Genomic DNA, 13,404 nt, shown 5'->3' with positions numbered 1-13,404 from the left:
TATAACGGGTTGTCGGGAAGTGTAAAGTGGAGACTTAGTTACCCTACTTCAGAGGTCTCCACAAGTCCTACGGAAACTGACGAAGGCTCAACAATCATTCCAGGAGAAAGCTGAAGGTATGTGCTATAAGCATATATAATTTTATTATTCTAGGACTAATAACTGATTTTTAGCAAATATTTTTTGAGAGTCTGTCGGAGCCCAAATAACCCCGCGGGACACGCAAGTAATTGGTAAACAAGCCCGCGGTGTAGGGGTTAAAGGTAAGGGGATAGCCATTTCTGTGACTTTGGACACTCAGCAGTGCATACGACACTTTGGCAGAGAGAAACACACAATCACATGTCATATCTTGGACATTAATACTGAATCAGTTATATGCAAACATTCTAGCTTGAATGTATTATAATTAACTGGGGTATATTACCTGACGTGCCGGTTAGTCCTGTGAAACTTTTGTGAACAGTCAGAAATGCAACACATTATTCCGTGATTCAGCTGGATCTTATCTCACGATCTTACCATCAGGAATCCACTCCTCTCTCATACGAAAATTCACCTTTAAAAATATATATACAGTTCATTACCTGACATGTTTTTTTTCTTTTCGTTCCTTAACGCCCATACGAAGTTTTATCACTTATTTGCTGCGACATCTCGACCAGACTTCGTTACCTCTCATAAGCTGCGCTAAATTCACGCTTGGCGCATATGAGGTCTTCGGAATCATTGTAACTGGACTTCAAAATGGCTGTGAAATAAAGCTATGCCGTCGACTGCCAGGTTAACAAGTGGATACAACCCTTACAGAACTTGGCAGCCGACGGTGTGGCTCCATCCCACAAGCAGAATTAGATGGACAAGGAAACCAAGAGGAACATGAGATTATTAAGGATAAGGGTTTTTCTCTATTTACCTATGCAGGTGACCATTCATATTTTCTGACTGCCTGTTGCGAAGGTCTCACATGATGGAAAACAGGGCTGCAAAATATTCAGTAAATCACCTAGCCAACACCTCATATGAACCCCCTCCCCCCCAAAAAGGGGGGGTGGGTAATTTGGCCTTATGATTCCTAACACCTTAATTAGAGGCTTCACCAAACCCTGTTTCAGAGGTCTGTCACCAGGTGGTCTACCGTCGCCCAGCCTCAATTAAATATTTTTGCGGGGTTTTAAAGACCTGTGAAATTGTACCTAATACTAAGTTTATAATAATATTAGTATTTATAAGACTCTTTTTCCTATTCAATCCAACGCATATTTATATACCTGTAAAGAAAAAATAACCAAGCTCTCAGAGAATCTTAGCTTAGGGACTAAAACAGTGCTATTTACATATATTTGAATAAATCGTGTGCAGTTAGTAAATGGAGATTACCTTCAGATCTTCTGATGTGTGTATTTTAGCATGCTTTAAAGAAGTAAGCAGTTCCACTGAAAATAATGTACTGAATGATTGCTTAGTTGGTGAATCAGCCATATTAATCCAAACAAACGGCAGTGCGGTACGACACTATAACCATAGCAAAATACGAGGAGTTGAAGTGTAAACTTACTAAACTGTGCAATGGAGCCAGAGAAACATTTAAAAGCATTATTGATGTTAGACTTTAGTTATTAAGATGATCAAGACGTCTAACAGGTCCGTATTGTTATGAAAGTCATACATCAGGCAGGGCATCATATCGAAAGATTTGCCGAACCTGCGGCTGCATATCTACTTTCTTTTGTGGATACTAACGAATGACAAATATTCTAATCACTGTTATCCTGTTTTATGGATGGTTCTAGTAAAATTGCCTAGGTTTCATCTCTATGTTATGTTTACAGAGATGAGTATACTGACGAAAGCTGAGTTTACAAAATGACAACTATAATACATTATATATAATCAAAAGGCTCCCATATTGTCACTTCTTTGTAGCATAGCATGCCAGCTCAGTAATATGATGAGTAAAATCTGTTTTGGGGTGTTTAACTTTGTCAAAATTAAAAAGAAATTACGCACTGGCTACTTTTTCAATGCCTACCCCGCATCAGAGCTGGGCGAAGGAACCGAACCTAGTGGCAGATTTCTGAAACAGATCTGGTGAAGTGTCTAATTAAGCTCGTGGCTCTTAGTGAAAAAACTGTTTGGAAATATTGTTAATTTTTTCATGCCAGCTGGTGGTGCATTTGTTAGCACATTCAGCTCACAACTTGGGAGAACCTCATTTTGTTTTTCAGCATTGTAATATGGACCTGGATGTAAACTGATACTGCGGGTCATATCCTGTGGAAAAACTGAGACGGGAATAAAAGTTGTCTGCCTTAACCATCATCGAGCTGTTAATAGACAGATCTAAAGTTCGTATTCTGGAAGCTCCCTAACAACTCCTCTTATCACTTTAATTAGGGATATTAGTGGTTAATATATATTTTTGTTTGCATTATTTATGCTGGGTATGGCGATACTGGAAGTATTTTCGTAACAGAAGAGGACAGAAAATGTAACAAATAAATTAAATCACCTCGGGCAGTGGTTTCCAACCTTTTCTAATTCTCCCCCCCCCCTCACTGAATGACACGTTCCTTTCGTCCCCCTTCCTCAAATACTGTATTTTACTGGCATAGTTGGCACATATCAATAAATATCACAGAGTCTTAATCTTTGAAATTGTTTATATATTCAGATAACTACAGTAGAGTTCTTATTCATATCTGAAATATTTTCTCCATATTGAGAAATTACTGAATTCCATCATAATTCATAGTTTTCAAATATAATTACCCTCTTTATCAAGCCTCCCCGCCCCTCCAGGCAGCCCTTCGTGCCACCCTAGGGGGGCGCGCTCCACAGGTTGCAAACCATTGGTCTTGGGAAAGATGTTAAGGAGCTGCCTCAGCCGACGAGATGCGGGCCTCAGTCATTTAAACATTTCATCACGGTACCGTCTTAAATTAGTTGTCCTGCTGGCAGTTAATATTATTTTGGGAGAGACCACTAGTAGAGGTGAAGTTAATGAAGACTATATTTCACTCTCCCAGGGTCACGTTCTTGTCAGGTAAGGAAGCTCCCTCACACCTGTTCCTTAGAGATTTGTTTTTGGACAAGGCTGGTTAATATCAGTTTGTATTTAATTTGTGCTGGGAATGATAGTATTTTAATTATTTTAATGAGCAGAGGAGGACAGTAAAAAGTATCCCGATAAGTAAAATAGATCGTCAAGGAACAGCAGTTACGGAACTCCTAAACCGACGAAAATACAAACACCAATCCGAAAAGTTTATCCTATTGCGAAAAGAATTATATGGATAAATTATATATATATATATATATATATATATATATATATATACTTCCTTTTATTCATCAGTGACCTTCTAAGCTGTACATCAAACCCTATCCACTCATACGCTGATGACTCCACCCTTCACCTTTCCATTCGATTCCCACAACGTCCATCTCAGCAGTTACTTCAACAGGCAAGGGATGAGGCTATGGCACACCTAATGTCTGACTTGGCTCGTATCTCTGACTGGGGTAAAAATAATCTGGTTGTTTTTAATCCGTCACGTCCAAACCCCCTGGGGGTAGGGGGGTTTCAAGAATACTCCCCCAGTATCCCTGCTTGTCGTACGAGGCGACTAAAAGGGTTGGTGGTGGGTTAGTGCCCCACCCCGTAAAAAGAACTAACTAAAAAAGCAAATAAAGCGCCTCGGACCCGGACGGACCATATGTTGACGACTAAGGAACGGACAAAGGACATTCTGAGGGTAGGAACGTGGAATGTGAGAGGAGTGAATGATGAAGTGAAAGAGAGAGAGATTGTCCAGGTGCTTGAGGATGCAAAAGTGGATATATGTGGATTGACTGAAACTAAATGAAAAGGTGAAAGGATGAGAGAATGGGAATACTTTGTAGGTATATGTGCGGGAGTCAGTGAGAATGAGAGGGCAAGAGAGGGAGTATGTCTGATGATAGGCAAGAAGTGGAAGGAGAATATAAGAGAGTATGGAACAGTGGGTGCAAGCATTGTATGGGTGAGGATGAAAGTAGGTATACAAGCATGGGCGATTGTATGTGTGTATGCTCCAACAGAGGATCGAGTGGCAAGAGTGAAGGATGAGTTTTGGGCGAGAGTAGAAGCATGTATGGACAAGTTTGAGAGGAGCGAGAGAGTGCTGTTGATTGGAGACATAAATGGCAAAGTTGGGAATGTACGAGTGGATGGAGTGGTTGGTCAGTGGGGTGTGCCAGCTGAAGTAGATGGGAATGGTAGTGCTTTGGTGGACATCTGTGCTGGTAAGGGGTTGGCAATAGCCAACACCTACTTTCGTCATAAGATGATCCACCGGTATACATGGAGAGTAATGAGGAGGATGGATGGTGAACTTGTTGAACGAAAGGCATTGATAGACTACGTGTGTGTGGATGAGCGAATGAGAAGACAAGTGTTGGATGCAAGGGTGTGGAGAGGGTGGGGGAATGGAGTCTCGGACCATCACTTAGTGATGGCCAAGGTAGAGCTGCAAAGAAAGTGGTTGAGGAGGCGAAGGGGAAGACAGGAGGAAGCAGCTCCTGTGAGAAGAGTGGAGAAATTGCAAGATAGTGAGAAGAGGACAGAGTATAAGAGCATAGTGGAAGAAAGATTGGGAAGGTATGAGCTAGAGCAGATGGAAGGGGTGGAAGACGTATGTAAGATATTCACGGAAGAGATAGGAGCAGCGTGTGAGGCGGTTTGTGGAGTGAGGAGGAGATGCAAGGGTGTGCAAGGGACAGCATGGTGGAATGATGAGGTGAAACGAGCTGTGGAACAAAAGAAGAAGGCATATGGTGAATGGTTGGCGAGTAGAGGTAGGGGAGAAGATGAGAGAGAGAAGAGAGAGGTATATGTGAGCAGGAGAAGGGAGGTTAAGAGACTGGTGAAGGAGAGTAAGAAGAAAGTGGATGAAGAGTTTGGGAGGAATCTGAGTGTGAAATGGAGGGAGAGTAAGAAATTGTTTTGGAAGGAGGTAAAGAAAGTAAGGCAGTGTGAAAGGGGAAATAGTAGGGGAGTGAAAGATAGGAATAATAGATTGTTGGTGGAGAAGAGAGAGAATTTGAGGAGATGGAAGGAGCACTTTGAGGATTTGTTGAATGTAGAGAGTGAGAGCAGTGTGAGTATAAGTGGTTGGGGAATGGCTGGGAGAAGAAGAGATGAGAGGAGGGAGGAAGAGATCAATAGGTCGGAAGTAGTGGAAGCGATGAAGAAGATTAAGCTGGGAGAGGCCCCAGGAATTGATGGAGTGTGTGGTGAAATGCTTAGGTATGGGGGTGAGATTGTTGTGGAGTGGATATGGAAGTTGTGTAGATTGGCTTGGGAAGAGGGAAGGGTTCCAGAGGACTGGAAATCAGGTATAATTGTTCCTCTGTACAAAGGAAAAGGGGAGAGAGAAGTATGTGGTAACCATAGGGGTATTTGCCTTCTTAGTGTGACTGGTAAAATATACGGTAGAATACTCATTGATAGGGTTAGGCATATGACAGAGGAGCTAGTTGGAGAAGAACAAGGGGGATTTAGGAAGGGAAAAGGGTGTGTAGATCAGATATTTGTTCTAAGATGTTTAGTGGAGAAGTATCTAGAGAAGGGAAGGAAAGTGTACGCTGCCTTCATGGACTAGGAGAAAGCTTATGACAGAATAGATAGGAAAGGTATGTGGAAGGTATTAAGAATGTATGGAGTGGAGGGGAAATTGTTGAGTGCTGTGAAGAGTATGTATGAGGGAGCTAGGGCTACAGTGCGAGTGGATGGTGAGCTGAGTGAGTTCTTTGATCTCAATGTGGGACTGAAACAGGGGTGTGTAATGTCTCCATGGCTGTTTAATATATATATGGATGGGGTTGTAAAGGAGGTACAAGGTAGGGCAGTGGATGTGGGGGTGGCTCTAATGAATGAGGGTGAGATTTGGAAGCTTCCGGTGTTGCTGTTTGCTGATGATACAGTATTGTTGAGTGAAGATGAATGGGAGTTGCAAGGTTTGGTGAATGAATTTGGGACAGTGTGTAGGAGGAGGAAGCTGAAAGTAAATGTAAACAAAAGTAAAGTTATGGTGTTTGAGAGGAATGAAGTCACAGAGTGTGCAGTGAGGTTGGATGGTGAGGATATGGAGAATGTGAGTGCATTCAAGTACTTGGGTAGTGTGATGAGTAAGGATGGAACGTTGGGGGATGAAGTACGTGAAAGGGTACAGCAGGGAAGGAAGGTTGTTGGCACACTGAAAGCAGTGATGAGAAATAGGGAGGTGAGTATGGAAGTTAAGAAGTCACTGCATGATGGTATGGTGATCCCTACCCAGACGTATGGAAGCGAGGCGTGGACCTTGCAAGAGGGGAACAAGTCAAGAGTGAGAGCAGTGGAAATGAGTTACTTGAGAGGAGCATGTGGAGTGACGTGGAGGGACAGGTTGACGAATGAAGAAGTGAAGGAACGTTGTGGGGTAGATGTGGATGTGGTTGAAAAGATTAGGAGAAATACACTGAGGTGGTTTGGACATGTGGAGAGGATGGAGAATGAAAGACTCACTAAGAGGGTGTATGTAGGTGAGGTGGAGGGAGGGAGAGGGAGGGGTAGACCGAGGATGAGGTGGAGGGATGGAGTTGAGAGGTATATGAGGGAGGGGGGGTGAGTTGGGGGGAGGGGAGTCAAATGGTGGGTGACAGAATGACTTGGAGGCGTTTTGTCTGCGGCCACCCTTTGCGGGATTAGGGCGTCGGGCTATAGATAGATAGATAGATAGACGTCCAGACCACCTTCGCACCTATGACATCCCCCAGTCCCGACCATTTTTGGAAAAAAAATTTTTTGGCTAAAACTTCCGCTTATGTTGAGAAACAAAGGAAAATCACAAAGAAAGTGCTTACCGTGGTCTGCAACCGGTCAGAACACGTGAGGTCCCCTGCGCCAGGTATCGTATTCTATCATAGAGGTGTGAGGCGCTCAAGTTTTCTATGGTAGGTAATTTTGGGAGAAACAACAAACAACACCTCTACATTTATTGAATTTGAACTAATTAATAATAAGAATAACAATATAATGAATTTCAATGACATATATATGAAAAATAAGCATTGTACCTTCGCGCAAGCATAGCGAGTTTGGTCTGATTGGTAAAACGCTATGTGCTAAGTTTCTTGTTTCAGTCAACATATCATTTTTTCTACTTGTATACTACTGTTTCAATGCCATTTTACAGTTTTGTACTGTATGTAAATGTTTGATGTTTTCAGCTGTTTTCATTCATTACGATGACATGTAGCATAAGCATAGCGCACATATGCTTACTCAGCGCACTCGCTATGACTCGTATTTGAACATACCACATTGTTTTATCACTTTCATAATATTTTCTTCTTTACATTGAACCTTTCCTCCACCACTATAAACGTTTTCAATTATTTATATTCATTACGAGGGCATTTAGCGAAATGCTAGCGCATAATCTCGTAGCAAGCACACTCTCTAACACTCGTGTTTCTACTTTTACTTTATTTCTTCAATCCTAATATACTTTACCACTTACATTACACCCATTTACACCCTATTCTGCACTATACATATTTACTGACATTATTTATTCAAGTGAGCGTCAGAATATCGCATGAAAATACCCTCGCAATGAATGTTTCGACCAACATAATACTCATACACTTACACAGTAATATTCCACTTATATTTCACCCGTGTTCACTTGTAGACTCCTATTTAAATATTTACGGGCCTTATTCCACTGAGCGTCTCAATATCGCATCAAAATACCCTCGCAAGTTATGTTTCCACTTAGAAATTACTCATACACTTACATACTAATATTCCACTTATATTACACCCGTGTTCACTTGTAGACTCCTATTTACATATTTACGGGCCTTATTTATTGCACTGAGCGTATGAATATCGCATCAAAATACCCTCTCAAGGTATGTTTCCACTTAGATAATATTCATACACTTACATAATAATTTTCCACTTATATTACACCCGTATTTACTTCCATACTACTATTTACAGATCTACTGGCCTTATAATTACACTGAGCGTCTGTTTGTCGCGTTTATTTCAGAGTATCAGCGTCCTATCGCATTCACACCTTATCAGAAGTGCAGGAGCGTGTGAAACTCACTGAAACATGGGTGAATACACCCACCCACGTCACACTGAACGCACTCATAGCGGGTGTCCTTTCTCTGAGTGGTGGGTCTCACGTGGGAATTGCTACACACGTGACACCTGCGCCGGGGCCTAGGTCTGTTTGCTTGGGGAGGTATGGCAGTGGGGAAATGGCAGGAGGATAATCTCAGGGGAGGGTGGGCACCTGGGGCCGTGTGGGTGCGGTGTTGGGGCCTTTCAACCGCATATTTTGCAACAATCTCTCGTGTCAGCTCCCTCACAAACCCTTCAAAGGTTTCCTGAGCTCCTGTTGTCGTGGCGTGAATGTGGTGGCAATTCAGGGCAGTAATGTCAAGCAGGTGAAAGAATAGTTTTTTGTACCACTTCATCGTGGTCCTGGCACACTCGACAGTGGAATAATGGAGTCTGACTGGTCCACCAGGCGCATGTTGATATTATAATCAAGCACACACACAGGTTTCCATACATGGTGCCTGTTCTCACTCCGATAATCTACCGACTCTGTACGGTCCATGAAGGGGCGGTGAACTGTGGACAAGAGGTGGACTTCTCTATTGCGGTTCCACACAGTTGCAAGGATATTGTTTGCCTGGAAGAAGACAACCTCATTCCTGTCAAGTTTTCGCCCCACCTTGACCATATGACGCCGGTTCACCTTCATGGTCCCACATATCCCCGTGTCATGCCTGTGTAGAAATCGAGCGAGAACAGGGCTAGTGTACCAATTGTCAAGGTAAAGGACGTGAGCACGACGAAGATAGTCTTCTGTCACTGTCTTTACCACTGCTCCCGACAGACCAATACTCCGATCTTCTATTATGTCTGTCTGTGCACCGGTGTACAAGACTATTGCATGCACATACCCAGTCCTGCAGTCACACATAACAAAGATCTTGAACCCAAAACGGTGCCTTTTGCTGGGTATGTACTGCCGAAATGAAATATTGCCTCTCCACAACACGAGACTCTCGTCTATGACGAGGTCTCTATAGGGATAAAATGAAGAACGGAATGTCTGCCTTAGGTGATCAAAAACCAATCTAATTCGCCTCATCTTATCAGTGTCATTAGCATTTGCAGGATCAGCTGCATCATAGAAATGGAGGCGGCTTAGAATTTCCTGAAAGCGATTACGGCTCATTACATGGCCAAATATTGGTGTAAGCATAATAGGGTCTCTTGTCCAGTATGCAGGAATTCGGTTCTTTCGTACAATACCCATCAAAAGTACCAAGGCCAAAAACAAAAACATTTCTGCAAGGGAGACTGGGTAATCATAGAGGATTGAATGCTTGCTCCTTGTGCCCTGTCTTTCACTCTCATGCCGCTGGCTGTTAGCGAACCGGTTTGTTTGATCCACTATTTCCTCCACAAAAGCCTCACTGAAGAAAAGGTGGAAAAAATCCAGCCTGGTTGAATTTGGGTGAATACCGGAAGCAATGAATCCAGCACGCCCCTGCTCAGTGAATGGGTGAATGAGGGGAGTAAAATCACTCCCATCCTCCCAATTCCAAGATACAAATTCCTCGTCCCGATCGTGCCCATCCTCACCTTCATCAGGGTGGGGAGGAGATGATGGTGGGGGAGGTTGGGGAGGAGGAGTGGGTAGGGCTTCCCGACTCGCACTCCTCTTCCCTCTGCCTTTACCCTTCCCCTTTCCCTTACCCTTACGGCCTTGTGGAACATCAGGGGGCTGTGGGGAGGAAGCCCGGGAATATTGGGGAGCATAAGACGTGCTGGGGAGTGGCTCTTCCTCACCTCCCTGCTCCATCACCACACCACGTGACTCACTACCCACCCTCACTGCCCCAAATGATAAGCACCGCCGCCTCACACCACCACGTGACTCACTCCTGCCACTCTCACTTTCCACACTCTTCCCAACACTTTCCCTTTCACTCCCCACTCCCTCAACACCACTTCCACCACCCCCAAACAAAACACTAGGCCCATACTTGTTAGAACGATGTGGTGTGCACTCTGGGCCGTGATGAGTAATTACCTCACGGCCGTACCACGTGGCAGCACGTCCCACGGCTATGTCCTCGTCCTCGTCCTCGTCCTCGTCCTTGAAATCGGGCTCCACGTCACATAGGGGCTGGCTAGAGGATCTTGCATGTTTTTGTGCGGCCTGACCCTCTCCTGCAGCATTATAAGTCACGTAGCGCCGCTTTCTGGGGGACAGGACTTCCTCATCACTGGTGCTGCTTTCCACATCCTCTGGTTGGACATAATCTTTGTCCATCTCCTCATCATCGAGTGGTGAATCACTATCGCCAGTAAAGGCATCCAGGGCGGCTTGAATTTCGTCCTCTGAGAGACCTCTATGCGCCATGTCTGAGCAGGACCGTTGCTAACAGGTGAGTGACCGGGCCGCAGGTGAGCGCGGGTCGCGCGGGGTCCCCGAGTGTCCCCTCCTGGTGGCAGGTAGGGGAAGGTCGTGCGACGCTACGTACCAAAAATCAAGGGGAAATTTAGAAAATTGTGGAAATTATGCAACTTGCATTTGCAAAACGAACCGGTACGTCGACGGGACTGGCAAATGCAAAACGTTGCAACGTATCCATACGTTGACGGGACGTCTCGGGTTTGCATCAAAGACTCAATTTTTGCACCTATCAACCTGACAAAATCTTCCACAGGTATACCCACTTATATTTAATAATACTCAACTTAATCCTGCATCATCGTTGAACATGTTTGGGGTTTCATTTGCTCGGGACTTGTCTTGGAAAGATCATATTATATCTCTTGTAAATTCTGCTTCCAAAAGATTGGGTGTGCTAAGCCGACTTCGTTCCTTCTTTGCTCCTGCACAATTGTTGACTCTATACAGGTTTTTTTTTCTGCCCCTGTGTGGAGTACAACTCTCACGTGTGGGGAGGCTCCCCACATACAGCTCTTCTCAATAGGGTGGAGTCAAAGGCTTTTTGTCTCATTAATTCTCCCCCTCTTACTGACTCCCTTCAACCTCTGTCTCTTCGCCACGATGTTGCATCTTTATCTCTTTTCTATCGCTACTTCAATGGTCACTGTTCCTCTGAATTGTCTGCATGCATTCCTCCACTTCTATGACGGGCGCGTAGCACCCGTCTAGCAGCAAACTCTCACCCCTTTTCTATCCAGCTCTCTAATGCAAGAGTTAACTGTTACTCCCAGTCCTTCATTTATGCAACAGGTCAACTCTGGAACTATCTCCCTCTGTCTCTATTTCCTGCTTCCTATGATCTCCAGTCTTTCAAACGCAGTGTGTCAAGGCATCTCGAAATGAATGGATCTTGAATTTGGCTCTCTCTTGTATTTTGTTTTTCTCTTGGAAGTAACAGTTTTGCGGGCTCATTGTCTTTGGTTCCTTCTTCCCCACATAAAAAAAAATGTATATATATATATATATATATATATATATATATATATATATATATATATATATATATATATATATATATATTACATTGGTAGTTAATAATATGATCTTGAAATCTCCAGGCGATTTTATTGAGGTTGGGAGAAAACAATCTGAACCTGATCTTGGGTGTTCAGATGTAGCTTTCATGAACCCCTTGAATACGAGAAACTCTTCCTGAGTTTAGTATTATTTTCTGGACGTAACAATAAACTTATGACACCATCGTAGTAACAAGGTTAATAATCTTGGCGATTTTGTGCAGCTTGTAATAGATATAACCTTCAGTAAACTCTTCAATAAATGTCCTTCGTACTTGCAGGAAATCTGTTTAGTGAAGGCCTGATAAATTTGAAAAGGACATCATCGGATTGAGGTTAACACAGTCCATCATGTTACATCTGCTTTAACCCGCCGTGTCCCGGAGACGTGAATTCACGTCCTCACGTGATGTGCACTCATATCCCAGAGACGTAAATTAACGCAGCAACATTGCAAGGTCCCTAATTTGCACAATTTTCATTTTTTGCTAGTGATTTCGCGAGTGATTTTTGGCACGTATACACGGGACACCTTCCTCTGTTCCTCTACAAGATGCCAAGCAGGGACAATGCCTTACACCGCATAACCTCTCCCTCCCCCCTCCACGCCATTGTCTCGGCAATTCATCTGTTACCAGTGACCTAGCCAATAAAGACATTCAGGGCCAATGTGATTCCCCAATCGATGACAATGTGGAGGAAAAAGTTTACATAGCATTAGAGGAAGAAACAGTCAGAAATGATGATCAAGTAATGTGGGAAAAAAAGGTCATGAATGGTGATGAGTTAGTGAGTGAAACAATGCTTATAATGCCTATATTACTGTTTGAAAACCAATATACTCTTGTACTACATATAAATTCGTACCAAGTAAATAAATAAATACTGTTTATAAGTGGATAAAATAGTTACCCTCCCATAAAACTCGTTTTCTTTGGTGCCAGCCTGTTAGAAAACCCAGTCAGGTAAGGAGGTACTCGTACCTGAATCGAGTATTTTAAACCTCAGGTGAGCGATTTCTCTATGAATTTTCGATGTTTCTCACCAAAAGCGGATGTTTGAGCCAAAAAAAAAAAAAGGTCCAAAAATGTCAGGACTGGGGCGTACCACTGCCCAGAAAACGTCAGGATGGGGCGGATTAAATTATTATAAACAACGCCCAGTGCTTGGAGAGGATGCTTTTGCAATGGTGAGGGATGGGGAAAGCCTGTCCTTTTTGCAGGCACCCAGACTCCTTCGTAAGTTTTAGTGTTTAGTGCTTTTAGTGTTAGTTTTATTCCTTTTACTTTATCGTATCGTCTGTTTCACTGCTGTCAGGTACCACACAAGGGAGTTCCGCAGTCATTTTTTTCTACAGGTTCACCAATCAATCACTCAATCCTAACAGCACCAGACGATTACGGTCAGCATTGGGCGTGGTTTCCAAACCTACCTTGACTGGATATACCAGTAAAAAAATCCACTACAGTTTGGAATCCTTTTAAGATTAAACTAAATTATCTGGAGAGAACACAGACACTGTACATGAATGGGCGCCATCAGACAGTGGATAAATACAGTTTTTTATGACAGGTCTGCCCACATTTTAGAAGCACAAAGTTTTTCATCATCATCATCATCATCATCACCATCTATACCACTTTTCCCTCCTTACGATGTGCGGAACAGGGGACAGGGCGACATGGGGGCAATTTGTTTGTAGCCATCCCCTACAGGATTAAAGTCTCTCTCTCTCTCTCTCTCTCTCTCATATATATATATATATATATATATATATATATATATATATATATATATATATATATATA

The sequence above is a fragment of the Coenobita brevimanus genome, chromosome 33 (assembly GCF_032717465.1).
Source record: "Coenobita brevimanus isolate Jiangsu-jjx chromosome 33, ASM3271746v2, whole genome shotgun sequence".
NCBI lineage: Eukaryota > Metazoa > Arthropoda > Malacostraca > Decapoda > Coenobitidae > Coenobita > Coenobita brevimanus.
The sequence above is the reverse complement of the archived record's forward strand: the minus strand, read 5'-3'. Positions refer to the sequence as shown.